This window comes from Calidris pugnax, unplaced genomic scaffold (assembly GCF_001431845.1).
Source record: "Calidris pugnax isolate Ruff unplaced genomic scaffold, ASM143184v1 scaffold188, whole genome shotgun sequence".
Taxonomy (NCBI): Eukaryota; Metazoa; Chordata; class Aves; order Charadriiformes; family Scolopacidae; genus Calidris; species Calidris pugnax.
Window position 1 is genome coordinate 9,049,825 of NW_015091257.1, and position 27,432 is coordinate 9,077,256.

The 27,432-nt window shown below is 38.7% G+C and overlaps 1 protein-coding gene across 2 annotated transcripts in view; it reads left to right on the forward strand.

The window, feature by feature from the left end:
* The window catches only part of TBL1X (transducin (beta)-like 1X-linked), a 145,080-nt gene that overhangs the window by 45,676 nt on the left and 71,972 nt on the right, over positions 1-27,432 (forward strand). For both annotated transcript variants that reach the window (XM_014960319.1, XM_014960320.1), the window contains exon 2: positions 4,987-5,094. The gene's annotated coding sequence lies outside the window, so the exon portion shown is untranslated. The remainder of the gene's footprint in view (positions 1-4,986; positions 5,095-27,432) is intronic.

Here is a 27,432-nt window from a genome sequence, read left to right on the forward strand (position 1 = left end):
GGGTTTTTCTGAACAGAGATTGTAGTTCCAGTGCCTAGGTGCTCTGTGGAAACAAGATAGAGAAACCCAGCACATTATGTTGTGTTTAAAATGGTGGTCCTGGTTTTGGCTCCACGTGACTGCAGTGTTTTCCGTGATCCTGTACAGACTAATTGCTGGTCATGCCCCAGGGGTGGCCACAGCTGTGGTTATACTGCTGTGATTATTTTTATGTGTGGTGTTAATCCATAGAGAAACTAAAAACCCAGCACATCAGCAGAAGTTTCGCAAATGTTGGAATGTTCGCTTCACTGATTCATACACTTTTTAGGAATTGCTTTACCAAACACATTTTAGGTTATTTTTTGCAGAAGGGTGGCATAATTATCAATGTCCTATTGGAATCTTCCATATAGTCCTGGTTTACTATGAGTATAATCCTCCAGGGGCTGTTTGAAAATATTAAAGCTGTTTATCATTTTGAAAGAAAGCAAAATATTCATGTTGTGCTTTTGTTTTTTTCCCAGACATACAGTGAAATCTCTCAAAAGTGCTTTTGTAGTTCAGTGTCTGCTGAAGATGGCCTGTTTATCATTCAAACTCTCCTGTGCCTTTAAAAGCCAGAAAGGAGAGGGATAATTAGCCACCCAATTAGTGTTTATTTATTATGGAACAGCGTTATGAGAAATGTGATGAAACACAACAGCAATATCACTGATTTAATTTCTCCTCACCTATGTTGTTTAATGAAAAGAAATAAAATAATTGTTGAAACTATGGAGAAATAGTATTTAAACATAAACCAAATTGGAAACATAGGTAAATATCTAAATCTATTTGGAGGAATTCAGTAGAATTTACAAAAATATCTTCCTAAGTGATGTGACTAATTACTCCGAGTTTAAATTGAGAGTAAATCTACTTACAATATTGAGGTGCTCTTACCCCTAGCCACCTGCACAGCTGGTAATTTCAAGTGCCTCCTATAAATCTGGCCCCCGGTTTCAGTTTCCTGAAGTTATGCAGGTCCCTGCAAAAGGAAATCTACATATGAAGCAGCGGATAAATGCAGTATTTCATCTATGGCCTACTAAGGTCATCAGATTCAGGCCTCCTTTAAGTGAGTGTTACTTTATTGACTGCTCAGTGTAAATGGTGCTGTGCGGCCCGGCACTGACACCGCACTAATTGTACCCTGCCGTGTCCCGGGAGGCAGCTGCTCTCTGACTGTCCCTGTGGGGACAGGGGTGAAAGGCAGTGTTAGGATTCTTCAGTTAAATTTGCACTTCTGTTATAAGCAGGGTTTTTTGTATCAACTGCCTGCGTGTGAGTTGGTGTCGGGGTTTTCCACGGTTTTGCTCCACGGAGGTTGCTTCCAATGGAGCCGCTGAGAGATAAGGAGGTTGGTGGATGTATTTGCGTTGTTTGACTGGCTTTTGTGTTATCAAAAGCAAGGCAACATCCAAAGTCAAACCGTATGTCCCAGATTTGCAATCATTGAAAAATTAATGAATTTTTTTACTATTATTTTTGCTTGATATTTAACCATGGTTCGATCTCTTGGGAGCTCACCACTCCAAGGCACAGCCACAGCACTGACTCCAGCTAAACTGACACTTCCAGTGTCTTTCCTTATCATTGCTTAAGGGACAAAATTTTTCAGGTCACTAGCCATGGGAGCAGTTCAGTGTAACGTTTAGGCCATTTCTCGTTCTTGTTCCCTTTTCTTCTCCTGTTCCTCCTTTTGTGAGAAGCCCGTGCTGCTTGTGTGCCCAGCGTAAGGCCGTGGCTGCAGGGGAGAGCTGGGAGCGTGGGGCTGTGGGGCCATGGCAGCACCTGGATTTTAGGTGGAGTGGGGAGCTGCTTGTCTGGCCTACTGAAATACCCCAGCTGGAAGTTCTTGCTGCCCACAGGGATGAGACTGGCAAGTAATTAGTAACACAAAGCACTGTTACTCATTGCTCTGCACCTGTGGAGTGGAGGCACGGCTTCAGAGAGCAGCCTTCACATTGCCTGCCCTTGGGCATCTTACTGACGGCCTGAATGACGCTTCTGGAGGGAGCTCCTGCTACCACTCTCCTATGACCCAGTCCTTTCAGCTCATTAAAGAAAGAATAGGCTTCCTAAATTAGAAGCTACAATATTACTCGGAGCAGAATTTAGTCCACCTGCCTCTGGAAAGATGGTTGTAATTCTCTGCCTCCACATACGGCCTGAACACACACCCACTCTCTCACTATATGTGTATGTATATGTGCATATAGTCATGAAGTATGTGTGCTTAGCATGCCCAGTGCTCATCACCATCCAATGCTTTAGCTACAAAGCTAGACAATTATTTAGAATCATAATATACTTAATTTATGACCAGGAAGAGAGGACTAGATCACTCGATCTCAATTTCTCTGTATTGCAGACTTGGCCTGTCTGTATGAAACCCAGTAACTTGTATATGACTACATGGTAACTTGCATTTTCACCAAAAATTCATCTTCTGGAAAAGTCCCAGTAAACCTTGATATCAGCAAATGGAGAATCTCTGCATTCTCCTTTTGATCGCTGCGCTAATGGTTAGCCACAGGTGATGAAAAGCACGTGCTTTATTTCTCATTTGAATTAGGTGTCAGCTTCCAGATGCTGATTTGTTTTATGTATACCCTTCTCAGCCAGATTAACAAGCCAGTTGGTACTCAGTATTTTCTCCCCATGAAAATACTTAGGTGCTGTAGTCAGGTCATCTATCTTTTTTAAAAATAAACTATACAAGTTGAACTCTTCAAATATTTCATATTAATGTATTTTCTGCAGTTCTCTAATCACTTCTGCAGCTGTGTTCTGTGATCTCTGGTGGGGTTTTTTCAATTTCTTTATAAATTGTGGAGACCTTAATTGTGTTGTAAGTAGTGATAGGTTGTAATGTTAATATTACCAATGAATGTTTAAAAATGAAGGTTTCAAAAACGTATTCTGTCTTTGCATACTGTTTATTTCAAAGCTTATATTAGCAGTTATTTCTGTATGAAGTTAGGTTTTAATAAACTCTTTTATTGTTGAGTAAAGCTTTATGGGTTGGGGCATCTGCTAACATGGCAAATTATAACAACCGTCCACATGTATGTTCTCACCCAATTCTAAGGGAAAGCTATATAACTTTTAAATGTCACTGACACGGAAAATAGAATAATAATAATAAAGAAATCATATTTTTTAATCTCTAATTTGTCTCTTTTTCCTTGCTTCATTCTTGAAAATCATTTATATACTTGGCTCTAGACTTCACACAGAACTTTTTCAGTAGAGAGGCAGTATGAACGTTTTTACTAAAAAGTTGTCTGGCAAGGTCACTAAAGCTGGTGTTATTACAGGATTCAATTAGCTCTTCCAGGCTGCGTTGCCAGTGCTGCCTGTACTGATACCTTCTGCCTGCACTGTAGCAATGTGGGAAGATGAATGGCCTTTAAGTGATCCCGTCACTGATAAAAGTGATCCAGTATATAAGATTTGTAACCAGAACAAATGAAAAGATGGCCCAACCAATTTATGAGTATAATTATGACAGAAAGAATTAATACAATTTTCTTCAATAACAATACTTTTGTCTACAGTGCTACAATATGAGTATCTGGTATTCTGCGGTGCCCTTTAAACTCCATGAACCTCGCAGAAGCCGTCAGCACAGATGAGCCCGTTATTTTCCTAGTATTTGTCATCAGAGCAGCCTCAGTTTGTGTTAGTTACTGTTGTATAGTGTAATGTCAGAGTATTGAACAGTGGTAAGTTTAATATAATAATACTCTTAACAATTTTCCCAGAAGAAATGGAGAAGTTGTAACAAAAAAAGTCCTCTAAGTCATCTCTGAATGTCATCTGAGAATTAGACAGGTACTGATATAGGTGGCCAGGTAGCTGCACATTCATAACCATTCGGTGGACAAACTCAGAAGAACTACAGTCTTCTAGCTGATGTATTGTTGATCCTTTGCGATGCCTAAATAGTAATTTCTTCGCCCTTGTATAGTCATTCACCTCTGATTAGAATAGGTATAACTCCTTCTCAGGTGAGTAGTTGCACTTGGTTAGATGGTGTACTTGTCTCACAGTGTTGTAAATGAGAACATGTTGTAGTGCTGCAGACAGAAATTAGAACTGGATTTATGAAAGCTTCTCCTGATGTTGTATTTAAACATATTATTTATTAACTGATTATATCATAAAATGATCCTTAATGTATAGTTTTAAAAGCTGCAAGACATTTGTGTGGAAGAGTATAATTAATTTTAGAAGTCTCCAATGAATATCTCATTTCACTTTAGAGCATTTAATTATTAGATTACATAGACAAAAACGGAGCATAAGACTTAAAGCTTGAAATGCAGGAGTAGGAAACTAGTCAAGATACATGGCAGTTGAATGGCAGAGGTAAACATGAAATAAAGCTTTACTCATCATGCTTGATAGCAGGCACGGAAAAGCATGCAAATAGATGTACTGTTGCAGAAGAATGCCATGTTTGAATCATGTTTGATTTTCATAAGTGCTTTTCTTAAGAGTTCCCTCCAAAATCACACAGGAAGGTGATTTCTTTATGCTCAACCAATTCCCACTGGAAGGTTTCTCAGGGAGCACTTTTGTGTCCCCCCACTGTTCTGGGGCAGCACGTGGGTACTTCAGTCCCATTCTCAGCAGCGGTTCTGGATGAGTTGCTTGCTGATGTTGTACTTGACCAAAGAGGCTGAAAATTGTTGAGGCAAGCTCAGGGTGTATTAGGATTCTTCCAGATTCCCAAAAAAGTGCACGGCTTTGCAAAGTACTTGAATGCTGTGAGTTGTTGGGGCTTGCCTTTGCCTCTCTCATTCCTGCTGTGATGGGTGCTGGGTTTTTTCCACCCTGCGGTTCTGCCAAAGCTCCTAGCTTGGGAGCTTGTACCAAAGCAAAAAGAGTCAAATGCTTGTGTGTTGATGAGGTGATGGAAACCAGCTTGACGGGTCCCTCTGTCTCTCGTTGCAGCCCTCTCAGCTGTCAGATGCGGTGATCTCCATGGTAACTCAAACCCCCAGACTCTCGACAGCAGCCTGCGAGGAGCAGCATTCAGCAGCTCAAGGGTCTCACGACCAGGTAAGCCAAAATTAACCACCCAGCAGGAGCCTACCTCCAGTATGTGGTTTTCTGTCCAACTGCCTTTCAGGTTTCTCCCTGGTGAAGCCACACATGCAGTTAGTTCCTAGGCATATGTATGATGTTCTTCTACCCGTGCTGTCATTGAAGGCTATGGCAGTCCAGCTCTCTCAGAGACCTTTGACAAAAAGTCTGCATTTATTCAGAGGGTTTTTTTTAAGCTACAGATTGGAGAGCCACAGTGTAGCAAAGCAAAACAGTACTGTATGATTCTTTAAGTGGCTTTGGTGTGATGTAATTGCTATGTAAGGAAATAACCCTAAAAAACATCGGTGGCAAGATCTGTCTTACTGCTGTACCTACACCACAGTCGGTACTGCCCAGTCACTAACATAAGGCCTGAGCTCTCTTACCCTCCTGGAAAGGACCAGAGACTGTTCCTGTGATTCATTGGTGCTCTGCAGCCTTTTCAAATCGATGCTGTGCTCTTTTCATACAAGGGCCTTCTGATTCCCTCCTGTGCTAATAACAGCATGTGGGGCATTCTGGTTAACATATTTAGGAGGTGCAGAATTCTTCCCCTTTTTTGGTGAATTATGGAGAAAATGTGAAGAACAACCAAGATCTTTGCCATTGTGGGAAAACGATGTCAGGGCCATACAGCTGTAGTCGTCACTCCAGTACCCCTAACGCTCTGAAAGAAAGTAGTATCTCTGGTCCTGTGCACTTGCGTGTGGGGAGGGAGTCATTACTCCTTTTTGTCATGACATTTCACTGGCATTTGTATTGAGTTGTTTCTGTTCCATGAAAATTGGTTTGTTGTGTTTTTTGTGGTTGTTTTTTTAAAGTCCTTGGTTTCTATGCACCGTTCTCTGGGTATTACTTACTTGTTTTTTCCCTCTACGTAAGTGGACTTGGCTGTAATACACTGTTGCCATCTTACAAAGCAATCTATATTACTTTGAATAATCACTTTTCTACCTTTATTAAACAACCTGACCATTTTTGTGCCATAACTGCTATCAACTATATTTACTTCTTTAGCATTGATGGTACACTTAGATAATGTTGAGCTAGTACTGGATGATTTTATTAGGGTAACGTAGAGCACTCTTCTTCAATTATTATTTCCTGTTAACAGCTACTATTTTGTATCTCCATCTTAATCACATTTGATGATAGTGATAATAATTTCTTACTCGGAATGCTGTGTGGCTGTAAGCTAAATGTCATTCAGAAGTTTGTCTGTTTCATCTGTGGAGTAACTAATATTGACCACAGTTTGTAACTTTATCAGATGATTAAATCAAAGGTTTGTGTTTCACTGACAAAGTTTCTATAAAATGGTGTTGACTAGCATCAGTTTTATTCGTGTTGTTTCCCAGTGAATTTATCCTTTATCAATTTGCTGGTTATTTTGCCTGAGATTAATAGTGGCTTAGAGCTCTATAATTACGGAGATCATACCGCTTACCATCTTCAAATATTAGCAGAAAATGCTAGCAGTCTTACTGAATTTCTTTGGTGTTCCAGAATGTATTGAAAATTAGCATCATTGAAATGATACTCTTGCAAACACTTTCAGGACTCTAAGGCGCAAATTATCTGGGTGTGCTCATTTAAAGTTGTCTTTTAGCATTCATTTTGGTTACTAATGGCCTCCTTATCTGAAAAATTGCTTTTTTTCTACTTACAGAGAAGAAAATATCTGTTGGTTTGGGGTTTTTTTGGATAGTGTTTTTGTGTTCTTTTAAAGCATGAATCAGAAGTTGGAGGCCCTCTGTTTTCTTGGCTGTTTTCTTTAGCCCAAAGTTTCCTATTTAAATTAATTTCTAGCTGAGGATTGGGGTTTTTTATGTGTAATGTATATTTCAATTTAATTACAGCTTTAACACAGAATTAGGGTGTAATTTTTTTTTTTTATCATAGGTTGCCTTTTTTGGACTATTTAATAGTGGCCTTTGGTCCCTGGTGGCAGTAGTGTAGAAAGAGTCCTTCAACACTTTAATCTTTGGTTTCTCCCAAGTGTATAATTTTCTTCTGGTTTACTGGGACAATGAACTCCATTGGTGTGATTAACTAAACGCAGGTCCAAAGTATAGTTATCCTTTTGGTATAGGAAAAAGAAAAATTTAAGAGTGCCTGATGTGTTTCTACTGTCTGCATGGTATTTCTATCTTACATCTTTTAGATGAAGGTCCTTCATAGTACTTCTCATGTTTTACAACTTAAAGAACAGATCACCTTGTTCTCTGGTATGGTTTGGTGGTTTGCTTTATCTCATATTACCAACAGTGTATCCTTCTGGGATGTGCTAGCATATTACCTCTGTGTGTTTAAGATCCTGTGTCCCTGGCTTATCAATAACGCTGAAAGATAACAGTGCCTATAGTGTGGAGTATCATCTTCTATTTCTATTTCCTTTACTCTGTTTAATAACAGGTTTCCAGAAAAGTTAGAGATTATGATTTTAATGTTTTAATTATGGAGATCTCCCAACCAGTTTAAAGCAATAACAACTATACAAATTACTTCCTTCTAAACAAGAGTTTATGGCCACTCTTACCTGCTTCCTTGGTCTCTGACTCTTGCCTCCACTCAGGTGTCCATATGAAAAGTTGCGTTTGTACTGCATTTGTTTCTGCAACAGCTCCAAGTTTACTTTAGAAGCTTTTTCCAGCCCTAGGTCACCTTTGTCCAAAGAGAGTAACAACATACCAGTGAGATGAAGCTTATTCCCTAAATACGGCTCATTCTCGCCATGGATGCAAGTTGCTGTTCTAAAGGCCAGAACCTCTCAACTTTTAATCAGATACATAGCCAGTAATTGATCATCAGTCTATTTGGTTTCTGTCGCTCTGAAGATCGGGTAGATCTCCAGGATCTCTTTGACATTCTTCCTACTGAAACGTGCAGCTGGTCTTAACGCTAGCCAGAGATTTTGTAAGGAGGAGTGACAGTACATGCCTTAGCACTTTTCCATCACATAGTAACACTGGGACTTTGCGCAAGAGAATGTCTGTCACCGTTCTATATCGAGGACAGAGACAATACAGGTAGAAAATGGCATGTTTTGAAGAGAGAAGCTCTAGGAAAATTTCATAGAACTTGCTGACATCAAATGTTGTAGAAACTCCTTGGTGGATTTTGGAGTTAGTAGGAGCAGTGGTGCAAATCTGCTTGGATCGTTCTGTAACTGTTGCTTATCTGAACCAGTGGAAATGTTAATTTTGTCCCATGCATTCTTACTGTTATCTTTGTTTATTGTTGATATGATAGAGGTGGCAATGACAGGAGGCTGACTGTATCAAGATCATATGTGGTATGTTGTATAAATGCATAGAGAATTGTAGTATCTTGGCTAGAAAACCTTAGAGTGTAAAATGCAAGATGAAACAGAGAGATGAGGCAAAATTAGAAGTGAGAACATGAAGAATGGGGGGAGTTTAGTTAGAAATAGTAGGAGTATGCACATGATACCTAGGAAGAAACAGATCAACCTTTTCTAGATTGATGTTTATTGTATAATGATGAATTAGTGACTCTGAATTTAAGAGTTAGATGGATAGGATCTAAGTGGAAGATATTTCAAACATATCAGCTGATATGCTGAACAGGTTTCTGTTGTTCAAGGAGCTTGGGTGTAGTTTGCAAATGTCACAAATGAAATGTGGTGGTGCAAGTTGCATCTATTTTTTGTAGAAGTGCATAGGCACAGATATAAGAAAATATTGAATATTCTTTTTGAAAAATATTTCCAGAACAGTATTTTTCAAAAACATTTCAGAAGCATTCATTTAGTGTGATTGAGAAGAATGTTTTATTATATATAGGTCAGCATTAAGATGGTTGATTTTGATGAAATGGGTGCCATCTTTTTATTTACATAAGAAGAACATTGCATTTTGTACAAGTATAAGAAACCGTCATCAAAGAGTTGGTTTGCAAGTGCGTGATTTTGAGAACTATTAGACTATACCTGTGCATACTTGGATCCTTTACAACTTTTATAATTTTTTTTTACAATTAGTGATTTTTAATGGTTTGGTTTAATTTATTTAGAAATTTATCAATGGTATTGCACAGGCAGGGAGAGAAGCTTTATGGTAACAACAGATGCTGTTGGCACTAGATCCCACCAAATCATTTCGTTAGTCAGTTAGACAGATGAACTAGAAAAATCAAACTACTTTTAAACAATATCCTTTATAATGTACTTCTTGGTTTCAGTTAATAAACTCTGTATTGATTTTGATTTCTAAAATTATTTTTCAAGTATTGTCAACAAATAATATGGCACCCGTGAGCCTGTACATCAGCTATTCCCTTGGACTACTCAACAATTCATAGTGTGTGGTTATTCTTAAAAGTCACATGGCATTGTGTCTGTTCACTGAAAAATAGTGAACTGTTGTCATAATATTTTTTAAAATTGGCATATTTTAAAATAACATAAAAATAAGCATTCTTTAAATTTGCAGTTGTTTCAAGGCTAAAGCAGATTTTTATTCATATAATCCCTTATACTTCTCCTGCAACGTGGTGAATCATAATTAACTGAACTCCAGCTTTATTCATGAAATATTACTTAATCAGTATTTTTTGACCTCTGAGCCAAGTCAGAAGAAAATATATCTAGCTAGAGCATGAGCTTGTTTATTAGATAACAATTTTTCTGCCTTTGCATTGTGCTGGAGAGATGAGGAAGCTACTATTCTGGCCATGGCCAACTTCTGAGATACTTCCTTTGAGTCTTCCTTTTATATATTTATAAATTTGTCCTGGTCAGTGAGTTCAGCCTAGGCTGTGGCACTCTTGGAAAACTCAAGTATTTCCTTGTACACGTACCACACAAACACTGTGTGTGTGTAGCATGTTCCAGAGACATCGGTGTCGTCTGGAAATTACCTGTAACAAGGGACTATGTATATGCAGTAAATCTGCTGCTTCCTAAATGGAATTAGGACAGTTTTCTTCCGAATAAGAATAGAATTCTCTGCTTTTTAAAGGGTGGTTCACTGGAAGCTTTTCTTTTAAACTTAATCATTTTACCACATTATGCTATAGAAATGGAATTACTACAGGCAGTCTAGTTAAATGTACTCCTAAATATCTGAATGTCTCATGCAGTCATCCCACACAGGAACTGAACATGTAATATAACTGTTCTTTCAGTAAGTTGTTTCTCTATAAATTAAGCTTTGGAGATGTATAGAATCGGTATCGCTATTTACGTGTTTGTATGAGCTGTTCCTTCCTGAACTGTTCTGATTTAATGGAACACAAATACAATTTATGGATAATCATACTATTATATAGATAGTACACGATAAAGATTTGTGCCCAGTATACAGATTAACATCAGAAGAATTTCCGTCCTAAAGCAACCTGTGAGCATTTTCACATGATAGCTTACTGTCTAATCTTCACTCTGAATGCTTGCTGTACGTGAAAATAAATAAATATGTTAAGTTTTCTCAAAAAGTTTCCTTATTCATAGTGGTGAGAGCTAAGATGTAGTTCTTCAGTGTGAACTGGTGAGATTTCAGGTATAATTAATCAAAATGGCATTACAAGCATGTCATCACTGATGCTACGTTTGCCCTTAGGAGGTCACAGGTTCACACTTGGCTTTGTACCTACATCCCTGGCTGTTCCAGTGCAAAGTCTGTTTCCAGCCAGCTCTTGCTGAAGTTTGTTCAAACGTACCGGGATGTTCTAGCTTTAAAGCGGGCAAGGAGAGACCAGTGTCTTGCTCTGGGTCAGCTGTGAGGGAGCAAACTCCAGTTGAGGAGCAGAGGCAAACAGCTGCAGTGCAGCCAGTTTTACACCGGTGCAACCGCTTGTGCAGTATGTATCAAAATAGTCTTTGTATGGACTTGGGTAAAGCCCATTCTCTTAGAGTAATCCATATTGCCTTCAGACCTCCAGATGTGAGGTGGCTTCCCCGGGTTGTATAGCACTGTATCTTCTTAAGTGATTCAGGCCACTGGGCTAATACAGCTGTTACCTACTCAGAAAATATATGGGGAAGAATCGAATCATAGAATGGTTTGGGTTGGAAGGGACCTCAAAGATCATCTAGTTCCAACCCCCCTGCCATGGGCAGAGACACCACCCACTAGAGCAGGTTGCTCAAGGCCCCATCCAGCTGGCCTTGAACACTTCCAGGGATCCACAACTTCCCTGGGCAACCTGTTCCAGTGTCTCACCACCCTCATAGTAAAAAATTTCTTCCTGAGATCTAATCTGAATCTTTTTTCTTCCAATTTAAAACCGTTTCCCCTTGTCCTGTCATTACCCTTCCTGGCAAAGAGTCCCTCCCCAGCTCTTCTATACGTACCCTTCAGATATTGAACAACAATGTATCCGTTGTAGTAAAACCAAGTGTTTTTGTAATTTTTGTTATAGCTGAGATGGTTAACGTTTTTTTTTTTTTTTTTGGTTACTCTGAGCTACAATGTAAATTAGCAAGCATTCCAAATCTCTGTAACATGAATTGTGTTTATCATCAACTTAAATCTGTTTAAATAAGCTTAGTTCAACTGATGCATGCACAAATGAATTTCCCTTTTACCTAGCCTGCTTCCAGCCCTAATAAACAGAATGATCAATCATAGGAGCCTTCTTCTATAGCATGATTATATATCTCTGATCAAGGAAATATAATTTCTCTCTAGTCCCTACTTGGTTCCCCGCATAATCAAGGACTCTGGATATAATTATTCACCGTAATCATTTTTACATTCCTTGATAGAAAATAGGAGAAAAAAATGTTTTTTTAGTTTGTATGTTTATAGAATAATTACATGCAATATTGTAAAACTAATTTTAAAAGTATAAGACAGTTTTGATTCTCCACAACACATAAAAGATGCCAGTCTGACTCAGAGAATTCTTCATAACCAAAAAGGCAATGATACCATGTTTTGAAGAGTTGTGCTGTGGTGATCTATACTCATCCTTATTAGTAATAGCTGGTCTGAGGCCGCTGGCACCTTTCTTACTGATTTCAGTGAGTCTGAGACTGGCAAGGCATTTTCTGTCTTCGTGCCAAGCAAAACTTGAGGTTACCTTCATGGAAGATACTAGAAAAAAGCCCCAGACAATTAAAGCTTCCCTTTAGGTTACTGTTTGAGAGGCTCTTTAACAGATTAGCTACGAGGTACCTTATTCCCATATGGGACTGGAACTGGCCTGCAAATGAAATAATGCTTTTACTTTTATGCTGAGCTATTTACACTTGTCCTGATTTCAGCTGTGATGGAGTTAATTTTCTTCCTAGTAGCTGGTAGAGTGCTGGGTTTTGGGTTTAGGATGAGAATAATGTTGATAACACACTGATGTTTCAGTTATTGCTGAGCAGTGTTTACACTAAATCAGGGGCTTTTTAGCTCCTTCTACTGCCCTGTCAGCAAGGAGGCTGGGGGTGCACAAGAAGCTGGGAGGGGACACAGCCAGGACAGCTGACCCCAACTGGCCAAGGGCTGTTCCATACTGTATGAGGTCAATATATAACTTTGGGGGAATTGGCCAGGGGGTGGTGGCTGCTGCTCGGTGACTGGCTGGGCATCGGCTGGTTGGTGGTGAGCAATTGTTTTTTATTTGGTTCATTTGTCATTTCTTGGGTTTTATTTCTTCTTTTTTGGAGGAGGGAAGTATTTTCTTTTTCATTAAAATTTATTATTTTAATTGTTGTTGTTATTACTATTTTACTTTATTACAATTATTAAACTGTTCTTATTTCAGCCCACGAATTTTCTCACTTTTACTCTTCCGATTCTGTCCTTCATCCCACTGTGGGGAGGAGAGGACGAATGAGCGAGCGAGCGGCTGTGTGGTGCTTAGCTGCTGGCTGGGGTTAAACCACGACAACACTATATTATATATTAATTGTCTGTGATCTTTTAATTGTCTACATATGTAGTATATCAAACATTTGCTAACATACGTCTAGATGGGCAATTATGGAAAATGTATAATATGTGAAAGATCAACTTGTAATTTGTTTACAGTAGTATTTTACAGCTGCTTAAGCAGCTGTGTACTTTTGCCTTTACCAACCTATTCTTCCTTCTGCAGTTGTAAAAGGCATTAAGGCAAACTTGTGGTCTAGCTGGTTTATCTAAAAACATGTGTTCAGAATATGTCCTACTAAGTGTAGTTGACAAGATTAGGAAAAAAGCGATCTGTCTCAAGAAATGTTCTTACCATACTAGTTAATGGCAATTCTGGACTGCCGATTCAGAAATACTCTTCCAGATCAAGGTACAGCAAGGACTTGCTTCAAAATAATATGTAAATACATCCTGAGCAGTCAAATGCTGCTTCTGGTACTTAACTTAAGGATGATGATGCTGTTTCTGCCTCTTCTGCTCAACACTATGATAGCACAACAAAATTAGTTTGGGGAAATCTTGGTGTAATTGAAGTGTAGCTGTTAGCTTTTATACAGGAATTGAATCATGTGGCCCATATAACTCAAACTAGACTTTAAACATGTTAATCATCTTGCCTTATTATTAATAAGTTCAGTGTTAAAGACTTGCTTAATATTTGAGTATCTTCTTATGTCTGTAGAGAAATGAAATGCAGAAAATATGCTTATTTGTCCTTTGAGCTTTCAAGTTAGGAACTTTGTTCCAAAAAAAATTCTGACATGAATAAGTTTTGACATTGAGATGAGTCTTTTCCTCTATATTAAAAATCTAACATCATTATGCAAAAACAATAATCCTTTTACTGACACAAAACAAGGGTGTAGTACACCTTTTTGAATAAACATTGTAATTTGGCCTTAAACGAAACTATGTCTCCTTGCTAGTTACGTGATTCCTTTCCATGAATACAGATATTAAATATCTTTTGGTAATTTGCTTCAAAATTTGACCTCAAATGTAAATTAATCCCATATTTTAAAAATATATTACTTTAGGTTTTAGCACAATAACCTCATTTTACACTGCCAGCTTCATGATTTTTTGCACATTCTTTATTTTTTGAGCCAAAAGTTCAGCTGTGATAAAATATGACTAAGGCTAAACTTGGTATGTGATATGCCAGGAGATCTTTCCAGCCATGTTTTCCCAAAACATTACTTCAGACCTTTCCAGATTATACAATATCATTCCAATATTTTTTTTCATCCCCTTCTTTTAAATAACTCTAGTTTTACATCAAACCATTAATCACAGTGGGATGATTTCTGTTTTCAGCAATTAGAGTAGTACAACAAGTTAGTAGATAGAAGATGTTTTCCCTTTTTATGAATGCATTTCATTTCTCTCTAGATACTGATAGATGTTCACAAATTATCTGTTCAAGACGAAGCCCAAATATTTTGAATTCATCCTAATTAGATCATGTTGTGGAAGTCCGTTAATATGTACAGTCTTTGCAAAAGAAAATTCTCCCCATAAGTAGAAGTCTAAAATTATGCAAAGATCATTAAAAAAAAAAAAAAAAGGTAACAAATACAATATCTGTTATAAATAAAAGAACCTAAGTCCAGAGCAGCAAAAATCAAGACAGCAATGCTGTCCATGGTGACATGGATCTGAAGGCTATGCTCCAAGGGATGGGGAAGGAGATCAATAGAAGCAGTTGGGTCAGGGATTTTGAGTGAAAGGGGAAGAAAGAATGGTTTGACAATCCCAATGAGGAGGCTGGAGCCTAGGGATCCTCTGCGTTTCTACATTCCGTAGGTGCTTGGTTAGCTAGTGTGGCCAAAATCCAAAAATTTGGGAAAATATCGGTACATCTCTGAGGCAGATTAAGCCTGTTGTTATTGCCTATTACCAGTTTTGTGGTAGGTATAAATACAAATTTGCCAACTGTTTTCCTTTATCCCCCCTGTAAACTAATCATTTTTTACAGAATCACAAAATCACAGAGTGTTAGAGGTTGGAAGGGACCTCTGGAGATCATCTACTCCAACTCCCCTGCAAAAGCAGATTCACCTACAGCAGACAGGAATTCATCCAGGCAGGTTTTGAATGCTCCAGAGGAGATTCCACAGCCTCTCTGGGCAGCCTGTTCCAGTGCTCTGCCACCCTCAAAGTAAAGAAGTTTTTCCCCATGTTGAGATGGAATTTCCCTCTGTTCCAGTTTGTGCCCATTGCCCCTTGTCCTGGCGCTGGGCACCACTGAGAAGAGTCTGGCACCATCCTCTTGACACCCGCCCTTTAGATATCTATAAGCATTGATGAGATCACCTCTCAGTCTTCTCCAGGCTAAACAGATGCAGGTCTCTCCGCCTTTCCTCATAAGACAGATGGTCCAACAATGTCAGTATTTTGAGAATTTACAAAACCTCCTTACATAGAATATCCACTTCTCTTATGGTGCGTATTTCAGTCATTCCCCAAAGCTTTCATGGTGCCATATCTCTTAGAGCTCTCTCTTCTTACTGTGGTCACTCGTCGTGTAATCAATGTCTGTTCTCGCACACAGTGCTGTGAGTAAAGAGTATCTTAACTTCACTGGAGGTTATTTTGAAGTCGAGCCTCTTGTCTTCTCTTGACTCTTAAGTCAGTTTTGGGTTGGGATTTCACAGGAGAGTTAGCATTAAGGACTTACCGCTAGGTAATGGCCTGCATCATTATATTATGTTTTGCATCCTGAAATTTTGGCACAAATATATTGGAGACAAATGAGATTGCATTTGTATTGATTTAAACCGCTGTTGCTATGCAGTGGAAGAATTGCGTGTCCATTTGAAAGAGAGAGCGAAATAGGAACGGCCTTGTTTTTACAGGGGTGGAGGAAAAAAAATTTCTGGAGCTGCAGCATGTTCATTTCTAATGAGCTGATGTGTTGATGAAATATTTTAGGTAGATGGGTTTTGCTGTGGCTTTGTCCCAGTTGCTCTAGCTGACCACTAAACTCAGCCCCAGGGGTTGTTTACATAATTTTAATTATACTTTTCACTAGATTTAGAAAGAGTTTACACAGCAGCTTTTATTCATCAAGTGTTTTCTTGGTGTTCTAGAAACTTGCATCGTTCTCTTTATTGTAGTTGTTTGTCTTGAGAAGGTACCAGAAGCTTGAAATGAAATGGGGGATGTAGCTAAAATCTGTGCAAAGACAGCAGATCTCAGTCTCTCTCCTATGAAGGTGTTATACTTTGGAAAGCAGATGCTGAGCTGTTTACCACAGTCAGACGTGATTGCTCCCTTCTAAATTAAATCTACCCGTGATGGTTAACATGGAGCTAATCAAATCACTTGGATCATTTGATCTGGTCCTGTCGCCTTTCATTATCAAAGCTCATTTAAACTGCTTTAAACTTGAGCTGAACTGATAAAACAGATAAATTTGTGCATCTGTGATCACATTTTCCTACTGTTGTATTTTGTGTCATTTGATCCTGAAGACTGGGCATTAGAAACCCTAAAATTGACAATTTATTGTATACTGTACCTTGTTATTTGAATAGTTCTATTAATTTAGCTGCTCTTAGTTTTGTTTTGAACAATGCAGAATAGCTTTTCATTAGCATGTAGATTTTTTAACTGATATAACACGTAAAAAATAATATTCATAGAAAATATATAATAAATTGTTTGGTCATTGCTTTAAAAGCACAGTGACTTTCTTCTCCCATGTAGTTTCAATTTAACAGTTGAAAACAACAGTGATTTTCTTGTGGATGGTGTGTAATCTCACATAATTAATAGGCTTTTCAGTCCAGTATTGGAATAAAGCCGGGCGGCGTTATGCTCACTCCTTCCCATTTGTGTTGAATGTGATCAGTACAGTGAATGTTAAGTAAACAGACCTGGGAGCAAAAAGGAACTGGGCTATCAGTGGAATTCTTATGAACCTCTTACTTCCTATTCATTTTATAAAAGCTACAATTATTAGTTTTGGTTTGCTCATCAGCAACATCTGATTGTCTATAATCCTCAAATTTGAATTCTGCTGTTTGTGTGTATGCCATCTGCGTTACCTTTGATCTGGCAACTAAGGAAATTAGCTCATTGAAGGTGCAATGGCCACTGGGACTTGATTCCTGATTGGGCTTGCAGACATTTTTAATGCTTTTTCATCTAATTAGTAAACCACTACTTAAATTAGGCCCACCAAGCTGAAATGGAGGTAAAAGGATGTGGTCAAGATTTAAAAACAAGATGTGGTTACTCACTGTATGCAGTGCAGATGTCACTGGTTTTTGCAGCACTCCCAGGCTTGGGTAAGGGATGACGGGGTGCATCTTTTTTCCAAGTCAGGTTAAACAACAACTGAAATATTTCCCTCTTGGAACTTGCAGAACAGTTGAAGTATCTCTGATGCATAAAGATTTGGGAGGGGAGAGCAATTGAAAAACGAGTTTCTGTGTGTTGGCCTTAATGGTGCACCGTCTTTTGAAATGTTCTAATTGAGTGTTGAACCTACTGGAATAAAGTGTCGCTCCCCTCATGTTTAAAGGGCATTTGATTATGTTAAAGGTGAAATTATGCCTTCTAGTTTGTGTGCAGATTCTGGAAAGTAACAGCATCGTTTGTAGCTCAGTTGTCTTTCATATCTGAGTATCTTCGCCAAATACTGAGAACTGGTGCTGCTGCACATGGTAACGAGTGTTTGCTGCATTTTTGACTATTAGCCAGAGTCCATACTGATGAAAGACAGTCAGGTGTAACTTGCCCTCCCTGTGCAACAGTCGAATGGTTGAATAAGTTTTGGTCAGATACAGCTGTTCGTATCTATCTGTGGCAACAACACTGCAAAAAGGGGTATTGGGGTATTGGCCCTAAAGATCTGAGCTAATTTCACTTTGAGACATCTTCCTATTGGCAGTGGTGTCCAAAAACCAGAAAATCTGCAGATTCTGTCATTCTATGTGTTACTTTTAGCTCCAACCCTTCTACTGCCTGCACAAGCTGGCACAACTGGGTTTGAATTTTCACGCATTTTTAATGCTACAAATATTTCCAGATTTAACCATTCACTCTTTTACTGGTAGCACTGAAAAATGACTGATATCAAAACAAGGCAGATGAGAGTGATCATCTTCTTTCTTTTTTTTTTTTCATGTCAGTTATCTAATTGATGCTACTTGGTATAGAGGAAGTCAGGTGTTGATTTCAGCAGATACTGTAAATGTTGCCAAGTTTAGTCAGCCGTGTCTTGGAAATAGAAAACTGCGAAGTTTCAGCCACTCTAGCGTAAAGATAACCTTCATTCTGAATACCCCAAACCCTGAGGGGAAATAGGGAAATTCTAAAGGCATAACAAAGAAACGATAAAAGACAAAAATAATCGTGGGAGGTGATGTAAGAAAGAGCAAGCTGTGAAAGTGGAGAAATCCATTTTTTGTGCACTTACATGTAGACCCCTGCATCCCTCTTCTTCTTCCTCATAAACTCTGCCTGCCTCAGACCTGCAAGCGATGAGGTTCTGTAAGTACCACAGGGTCACTGTCATGACCCTGCTTCACCTGAGAGCCATAAAGTCTCATCCTTTACTTTTAATAACTCCAGTGGGTTTAGTTGAGAGCTTTAACTACGAGTTCTTTGGGAAAGAGGCTTTGCCTTTGCATCTCCTGTCAGAGGGACTTGCCATATTGTGAAACAGTTAAAAAATAACTACTAATACCAGTGATGAAAACAAGGGGAGCAAGAAGGGCAAGGATGTCTGTTTCTGCAGTTGCTGAAAAATGGTTATGCTTTTAGCACTTCGTTTTCTCCCACTAAGAAAGTGCTTCTGCTTTTATTTTGTTGCTTTTCTGGAAGATGAACAGAGAGAATATGGAGATAAGCAATCGTAAAGGGAGTTTTTAGTTGTCTAAGTACATGCACAAATTAGATTTCCCCTCCCCTGCATCTTCTGGATATCAGCCAATTAATAATTTGAATTAACAGGAAGTTGGGAGTGTGACGAAATTCAATCAACCTTGAATTCAAAGTCAGGGTTGGGTTTTTTTTTATTAATGTGATGCTGATGCATCTTGAAGGGAATTTTTAAAGTGAAGTTATATGGTGATTTATATCCTTAGATAAGGTTTGCATTATCATCTTGGTTTCTGTTTGATTTTTTCCTGTAAATTTTGTCCAGCTAATTACCACAAAACTTTGGTGAGGTGGATGAATCCTAAGTGAAATATTATAAAGCAATTTACAGTGGGCTGCAAGGAAATAGATTAATTTGTATTTCCCAAGGTTGCAGAGTTGGAATGGAGAATCAAATGTAATCTTTGGGAATCAGTCTTCAGTATAAACTACTTAGTTTCTCCCATTATTTTGAATTATAAAACATACTTCATTAGGGCATTATGAAGCAAGCTTGAAATATTTTGTCTTAATTTCAGTGTTCAAATGATGATTTTATTCACAAGCACATTGTGGTTCCAAATAAATGTAGTAATTTTCAGTACTACAGGCGTTTTTCTTTCTCTGGCACAAAAAAGGCTTAGGGATTATACAAGACAAAACATAAGACTTCGTAGCAGAGGATTTTATCTCTGGATAATACTGTTTTTCTCTATGGATGCAGGTGGCTGTTACTAAATTCTGGGATAGTTCTGAGCTTTTAAGGCAAGGGGGATTGTACAGGATATGAAAACAAATATATGTCTTTTTAACACATGCTTTTAGATGATATAAACAGACTTTAGAAATTTGTAATTAATCTCTGGATGTACCATGAACTCTGTTTACCATCCAACTCATTTGTAACGGTGTTCAAACTATGTTATTTAAGCTGGTACCTAAAGACAGATTGTAAAAAGCGAGTGAAATTCTTTCTAAAAAGGGATTTTCTCTTTAATAAAGCAGGGAAAATAAGTGTGTGCATAGGTCTCTTAATATATCACACAATTTTTTGCTTTGATTGTAAGATACAAATTCCACCTGCATTGCTGCCTCTGCAATTCACTCTTGTGCAGAGACATTTCCAGTGACAGGACTGGTGCTGTAGGGGAGGGTGCCATGGCAGGAGTCTTTTCTGCTGCCCTCCATTTCATCATTCACCTACCAAAGCCACCTGAACCTCTCACTGACTGAAGCTGACAAAGCACGCCCTTTCAGGTGTAAATCAAGGTCAGAAAACAAATCTTCTATAGAGCCAGAATACAGAGCCAGACATCCTGGTTTTTATCCATTTGTTGATATCAGTTGCTGCTGTTCATATTGAGGTAGCACCTAATGCAGCGTTCAGACGTACCAGCTGAAGGGTGAGACCAGGGGACCTGGGATGCTGACCCCCTGCCAGTATGGACTGAGGCTTGTCACAGCACCTTGTCCTGAGCACAGAGCAGGTACAGCTCTGGAGCAGGCTGCTCCCACAGGTAGTGAGCCAGGGTTGGGGCAGCCCTGCTGGGGCTGCACCCTGGGGTCCTCACCTGCAGACTTCTAGACGTCCAAAGTGGGTGAGAGCTCAGGAGAAACAGCAAGGCTCTGGAGTGGCACCCACTTCTCCTTCCAGGCTGCAAGCTGGGAACGTCTAGAGCACATGTCTGGGGCACATACTTCATTCTGTCTTTAGCCCTGGTCTCTGTAGCTAAGCCAACCAAACAAAAATGTGGCTACAGTTCCAATAATAGTCTATTGCCATCTTTATGGGCACAATTCAGCTATTCTAGAGTGGCATTTCTTCTCTTAGTTTGTTCACGGGCGTTCACTTTCCTTAGTTTTGAGGTCAGAGAGATTAATCTCTGTGTGACTGTACTGAGTACCAGGCTTGCTTTTAAAACTGTAGAGAGTTTTGAATGCGAAGAAGGAAAATGTCAGTTCTCTGTCAAAGTATAGACAAAGGAGTTCAGTACTGGAAGGTATAATTTGAACTTGAGGCACCCAGAGCAGAGTTTTCCCGGGAAGCCCTAATGGAGAGAGAAAATAAAGTTCCTTGGTGAATTTTGCTGTAACGCTGTGCTAAAATGAAGAAGTTGTTCCAAGTGTAAGAAAAAAGGCTCGTTGTGTCCTTTATGTTGTGTGTCCTGTGGCTTTATGCATACTGTCACTATTTCATTATATTTGCAGCTCCATGAAATGTTTCTCACCTTCTATATATAAACTCATTTGAAACTAGCATGCCGTTCATCGTCATCATCAACAACTTTTCTTTAAATTGATGTTGTGCTCATAACTGGAGCAGAATATGAAGACCGGTCTAGCAAGTGCCTGAAATAGCTGTCACACAGAGGTTATTATATGTCCTCTTAGTTACAAGTCCAAGTCCACAAGCCCTTTCTGTCATGTGTCAGTACCCTTCATTGATGTGTAGTTTGGTTTCGGTTATGGCCCGGAGCTACACAGTAATGAGCCAAAAAGGGCAGTTGAAACACCAGGGACACTTTTCAGATGCTTCCCCCGTAACTAATATTTTTGGGCAGATAAACAGTCATTGGTACAAACAGGCTCCACCTTCACTGTGGTCTCCAGAACTACAGTCATGCTTTGTTATGCTTCAGGGTCCCAGTAGCGTGGAAGGAGCCTTCAGAGGCTGTAAGCATCTTGACCACATCAAAATTGTTGGTTTATTGCATGGAACTAACACCATTTTATGTCCATTTATGTGAGTCACTGTGTAGGTGGTAAATTACAAATTTTGTTAAACAGCAAGCTATATGGATAACTGATTATCCCCAGAAAGGAATTTAATTTGTGGCATGTTTTCTGTTGGGTTTCCTAGAGGTAGTTGGTTGCTTCGGTCATACAGTTTTAATAACAGTAAGGTGAAAATATTTGAATCTGTACTTTTTTTTCATACTAGTTCCAAGACTATGTGAAGACAGCCTCAAGGGAATCTTTTGGACGACTTTATTCAGCTGCACTGAATATCAATAGTATCTCCAATGTAATTTCAGAAATGGATAATATTGCTGAGTGTTTGCTGTCAAAATATGGAGCTGGGGTCAAAAGTACCAGTCAACTTCTGAATGCAAATGGCTTGTCAGATTTCCCTTTGGGAGCAACAGATAACTAGAACGAACTGAAACTGGAGACAGTATATTTTTTATGACACAAATTGAACTCCTGCCAATGACAAATGCTAAGGTACATTGTGAAAATAAAATGATGCAGCGCTAGCTGAAGTGCATGACATAACTATGAATAGATGTACCCATGTGCACAAGACAGCTCCTACCTTTCTTAGCTTGGAGAGAACAGTTTTCACATGTACCAAGGTCACCAGAGTGGTTGTATCCTGCAAAGTTCATGTCATGCATGAAAGTACATAAAGACCATCTGGGAACTATAAAAATAGCCTGTCCTGACTAGATGATTTGTGTGGTGGCCAAGGACTGATATGCTCATTCAGGAAATGACAAAACAATGTCAAGCTTGTTGGGAAATAACCAGGCTCCTCTTCATCCTTGGGAATGGCCTGGTATCTCGTGGAATGACACAGAAGGAGACTTTGGACCACACGGTTTCTGAATGCCTTGTAGGAGTTCATGTGAACTTAAGTGTTCTAGTGTAGGCAGTGGAAATGTTAAGGTTCGTCTTAATTTTTTAAAGTTTTGGGTTTGGTATTTCTGAAACAGGTTGAGAGCGACTTTAGAACTTAATTCACATCTAAAGAATTTAAAGAAAGTTTTTAAACCTTTAAAAGTAATTTTTTTAAGTTTTAAAATGAAGTTATATCAAATTTGTCATACAGGTTGCTGTATTCTGCCACATGCCAGTCAGCTTTATTCAGCCATCTTGCAAATGGTTTATGTTATGATTTCGTGTGAAGATGGTTTATAAAGCAAGATTGAAATTTTTTAATTAACCTACAGGAGTGCAGGACATACAACTTAAATCTAGGTAACTTGGCCAGACTTTTTGGTGGTTTTTTTTATTTTAAAAGACCGCTCTAGAAAGAATGGTCCTAAACCAACAGAAATAGCCAAAAACAGTGAAACTCAGTTTCTGACAAGTATTTCTGTGTCACAGGTGACACACTAGCAGCTTTTGAGCACAATTTTAATGAGGTATCATCCCAGAATAACTTCTGTTGATGTTCTTAACCTGAACACTGTAACCCGTGACAAGTCTGTCTCCCAGTTTTTATTGTTAATGTATATGCTAGATGAAGCTATTGAGGTTCTCCAGCCACGTCAGGCAGGCCAAGTGCTGCTTTGGATGCTGTCAGGAAGCCTAAGAGATGCTATTAAGAGAATAATTGTAAACCACCTCCCTGATCTGGTTTGTTTAACAGTGAGCATCTAATTATCTCAATACATTTGTGACTTCAAAACTGCCATTTTATATTCATGCAAAGGACCTGGATGCTATTCTATTAAATAGTGAGTCCTCTAATGGCTCGTTCTGCCTCTTATTTATATTACCTACCAGAAGAGTGGTGTGTGCAGGTAGGAAAGTCTGATATGCCACATTGAGTAAAAGCTAGCTACATCTGTGCTGTTTCACACTTACTGCTGAATTTGAATTGAAATTGGAGATTCCACAGATCCATGCCATTGTGTTCCCAGTGCCTGCAATAGCAAATTTTATCTGTATGCTGTTCCCTACTGTAACCACCTGAACTGGTCAGCCAGGTAGCTTACTCCAGATTCAGCCAAAATTTAAGCTGATATATGGGAAATAGGAACAGCTGAGGAATTTAGACTTTAAAGGGAGTTTGATATCTCCTGAGTTTGTCCTCAGGAATATGGTTTAGTGATTTTTTATTGCTTATTTCTTATTTATTTTTTTGTCAGAGTTAGGTTGATGGTTGGACTAGATGATCTTTAAGGTCCCTTCCAACCTAGACCATTCTATGATTCTATGATAATCTGATGTAGCACAAGATTAGAGATGTATTCACAGCGCTTTGGTCTCCTGTGTGGTTTTTTTAATATTATCATTGTATAAAGAGGAATGATGCGTTTCTTTCAAACACGGAAGAAGAACATAGGGAATACATAATTGGTACCATGAGGAACTTTTTTCCTATTTTCCAGAGGTGCAAGAGTATTTATTGTGCAAGTCTGTGTTCTTTCTTCATGCATATAGTTTGATCTTATATCTCAATGGAGACACAGTCTTCAGAATAGTGTATTCACATCTAATATTAGTAATATTTCAGATCCTGTCTTGGGAATATTTAATTACAATATAGTTTTCCATTCTTCTGTGTGTAATCCCTTACTCCTGAAAGTGGCATGAGTTAGTATCTTCCTTATACCTAAAGAATATGCATGGTTTGTTGGAGCGAGTCCAGCAGAGGGCCGTGAAAGATGATCAGAGGGCTGGAGCACCTCTCCTGTGAGGACAGGCTGAGAGAGTTGGGGTTGTTCAGCCTGGAGAAGAGAAGGGTCTAGAGAGACCTTATAGCGGCCTTCCAGTACTGAATGGGGGCCCACAAGAGAGATGGGGAGTGTAGTGATAGGACAAGGGGTAATGATTTTAAATTGAAAGAGGAGAGATTTAGATTAGATTTCAGGAAGAAATTCTTTCCTGTGAGGGTGGTGAGGCACTGGAACAGGTTGCCCAGAGAAGCTGTGGCTGCCCCATCCCTGGAGGTGTTCAAGGCCAGGCTGGATGGGGCTTTGAGCAACCTGCTCTAGTGGGAGGTGTCCCTGCCCATGGCAGGGGGTTGGAACTAGATGATCTTTAAGGCCCCTTCCAACTCTAACCATTCTATGATTCTGTGATTCTGTGATTTCTTGGAAGGACGAAAATGTCATTTTACTTTAGAGGTATAGTTACAAGCACCAGTTTGACGAGTTTGAAACCCATTTATTCCACACGTCTTCGTTATGTATGATCTTGGGGGGAAGGGGAAATTAAGGCTGGGGTTTTTTTCCAGTGGTTTCAGTCGAGTCATGTGGTGTGGGTGTTTCAGGTGTTGTGAAATCTTTGGAATATTGACTTGAGGCAGAAGCAGTTGTGCAAGTTTTCTATTTTACAGCCTCACCTGTAGTCAAAGTAAATAGTTTTTCCTAAATGCCATTAGAGTGTGAAATTAAACAGGAGGTATTAAATAGGAAATCATTTCTTTGCTCTCAGAATACAGCCTCGCTTCAGCTAGCACCCTTGCCCATAACAGCTTTCACTAGGCTCCTTCTCGGAACCTGGCAGCCTCTTCCTTCTTCACTGTGTGTGTGCTGTTACCCTTTCCTTGAAGCATTTCTTCCACATCCCCAGATATATGTTCCAGTACTTAAAGGGTGGCTACAACAAAGATGGAGATTCCCTTTTTACAAGGAGTCACATGGAAAAGACAGTGGGTGATGGGTACAAGTTACTCCTGAGGAGATTCAATTGGACAGGAGGAAAATTTTTCACAGGGAGAACAATCAGCCTTTGGAACAGTCTTCCCAGGGAAGTGGTGAATTCCTCATCATTGGACACTTCTGAGATTTGGCTGGACAGGGTGCTGGGCCATCTTCTCCAGACAGTGCTTTTGCCAAGCAGTTGGACCAGCTGATCCTTGAGGTCCCTTCCAACTGGTATTGTATGATACATTCACATGGTCCTGCCCATCAGCTCTCTCACCATGCAATTTGCTACTTTTGTCCTGAATTGAAGCCTTGTAGTTCAAACTCTGCTCAAACCTTGCGATATGTCAAAGTTCATGAGTTCTCTGGTTTGGCTGGCTGGTTCCAGAGAGAAGCTTGGGGAGCGGGTTTGCCTTTGCAGAAGGAAAGGTGACTGCTCTAGCAACTGGTGGCAGGAGAGGCCGTATATATTAGTAGCCTTTGCAAATTTAATTTTAACAATCATCCACTGTAAGGTGACTTGGTGAGGTGCTACATCTCTATGGCAATTCATGTGTTACATGTTCTGTGTCCTATGGATTGGTGACTATATGCGTCATGTGTAAATTATTTACACCTTCAGCTTCACTTCATAGACATTCTAGTAACTTGGTTTTAAATTACTTTCTATGAGCACAAAATTTATAATAAGAGTAATCAAAAAAGATTCTTATTAAAAAAAATTAAACAGAAGTTGTGCTGTAGATAAACCAATTGCCCCAATTTTAAAATAAAGCTGCTGCAACTGAGTATTCATTTAGAAAAGTGATTATAAGAACTAATGTGTCGAGACGTGCTATTATTCTCTCGCTGGTTAGCTCACACAAAGTAAAACAATTTTAAGGTTTTCATTTAATATTAATAGATAGCCATTGCATCTTAGTGACTACATGTCTGACAGAATATTTTACAAATATTAATAATTGTGGAGGATTTGCACATACGTCTGGACTTAAAGTATCAGCAGCTAAAAAGTAAAATTTCTTTACAAAATATCCTGAGTAGTAATTTTTTCCTTTTCTTAAAGAGAACAAAACAATATTATCATATCAGGTAACAGTGATGCATTAGCATGAAATGCAAAATTGGTCAAATCTTTTCCCTCTTTAAGCTTTCTTCCACAAGATATTTTATGGTAAGGGGAATAATCTATATTTGGTGGGAGAAAAAATGTTTTGGACCTGGGGGGTTGTAAGTATTCTTAAACTTCAGGTTAAATTTTAAGGCATCTATTAAAAGAGAGAAAGGAATATTTTTTTTTGCATCATTGTGAAAGTTTTATGTGTAAATCTTTGCAGACAGTAAGGTTTAGAATATTCCTTTTCTCACACCCCAGAGCAGCTCTGTACAAGCTGGTAGTCAATAAAAATTTATGTGATGACTCTTCGCTGGCACATTTTACTTGGTCACCTTTTGTCTAGTTTATAGTACCAAAACATTGCTCAGTGACAGCCAAAAAGACTTAAAAATGTACTTCCTTAAACCTCAACATTTTAAAAGTGGCATTGATAAGAAGTTTTGTTGCTTTTCTGTCTTTGTATCTGATCCCCAAGAATGAGCATGCATTGAAGGAGTTTATTAGCAGTTTACTAATATTAGCAGTTTACTAAGAGCAGAAAATTTCTGCAATTTTCAAATTAAATTTGAACAAATTAAAACATGGGTCCTTATGAGTAAACAACAATGCTATTTAAGCTTCTTCTTAACTGCGAAAAAAACGGTGGGAGAGGGAAAAGTTATCTACTTTCTGTTGAAAAATATGATACTTGTGAAAATATATTTTTTTTAATAATTCCATAAACTAGATAAGTCTCTTAATTGAGTTATTGGGGAAAAAATCATTAATTTGTAAAAATAATAAAAATGAGATTGTTAATAAATACAGCTACAAGGCATTAAATATCAAATGATCTAAATGTGCAGGAATAAGCTACTGATTAAAAAAAAAGTATGAAGGACCACAAAGAGATTTCAAAATCAGTGGGTTTTGACCGTAATTCTTTTTCCTCTGAAAAACTTGTTGGGAAGAAAGAGTATTCTCTGCTCTCTGGAGAGAGTGGATGAGCAGAATTGCTTGTGTAAGTGAAACCAACTCAGTGGTCCATCAGCCTGTAGCCGTGAGGCCCTTCACCTTTCCTAATCCCTGTCCC